This window comes from Centruroides sculpturatus, unplaced genomic scaffold, assembly GCF_000671375.1.
Source record: "Centruroides sculpturatus isolate CEXI.00-Female unplaced genomic scaffold, Cexi_2.0 scaffold936, whole genome shotgun sequence".
Classification (NCBI taxonomy): Eukaryota; Metazoa; Arthropoda; class Arachnida; order Scorpiones; family Buthidae; genus Centruroides; species Centruroides sculpturatus.
Window position 1 is genome coordinate 275828 of NW_019385217.1, and position 1303 is coordinate 277130.

Consider the following 1303-nt stretch of genomic DNA (forward strand, 5'->3'; position numbering starts at 1 on the left):
ATATAAATTTACATATCTGACATCTACTATATTTTTTTACAATGTATGATTGTTGATTTATTTAACATTTCAATATTTAATATTATAGATTATTATTTGAACTAATGATATTACAATGTCTTGAAGTTGGTAAACATTATTTAATATAAATTTACATATTATTTGACTCCCATTATAACATTACAGTTTTTTGTTATTGTTGATTTATTTAACAGTTCAATAGTTATTAATTAGCACATTGATCACAATAATAATAATTTGAATCTAGTGAATATAATTAATATAAAATTTTTAACCAGTTTTCGTTTATAGAGATGCTAGGATTTTTATTTATACTATTTTGATTTTTGATTATTTCTATACTTTCTTTGAATTTTCTTTTATATGTATCTTTTTCTCTGTGTAAAATATCTATATTATTTTTGTCTATATTACAATTATTTAAAAGGCAGTGTTCATGAAAAGCAGAATTTAGTCTACGATATTTCAAATCGGCTATATGTTCTTTCTATCTTACTTTAACTTTACGTTTAGTTTCACCTACCAGTATATAAAATTTTTTATTTTCGCATGTACACGGAATTTTATAGACTACGTTTTTACTTTCTTCTTTCTTTGTTATATTTGTTTTATTAACTTGTTCTGCATTTAATCTGGAGAGTAGCTTATCATATGCCGGAACTAGTTTTACATTAATTTTTTTAACTTCCTTATTAACTTCTTCGTATAAACCTTTTATGTATGGGAAACGAATGTATTTTATTTCTGCTTGTTTAAGATCTATTCCTATTGTTTTATCTGTTTTATTATCTATTTCTGTTTGCCAAATGTTAAGGATTCTGTTTGGGTATCCTGAAAGAATAAATTTTTTCTTTAGTGTATTTAAATGTTCGATTTGTTTAGTATTTATACTAGTTCTATTTTTGATTTTAGTGTATTCCATATTAAATATGTTTTGTTTTATATGAATTGGTATGTTAGAATTATAGTTAACTGTGGTATTTATTGAGCACTGCTTTTTGAACGGTTCAAATTCGAGATTTGTATTATTTCTTTTAATTGTAATATCTAAATAATTTATGCTGTTGGTAATTTTATCTTCTTCTTCTATTTTAAATTGAATATTTTTATGGATATTATTTATTATTTTTCTGATTTCATTAGTGTTAATTTCGACTTCATCATATATTATTAGGACGTCGTCTACGTATCTTCTGTAGAACTTTATACCATATATGTCACTTATTTCTTTGTCTATATCTATCATTATGATCTCTGCTAGTTTCGGTCCTATTACGGACCC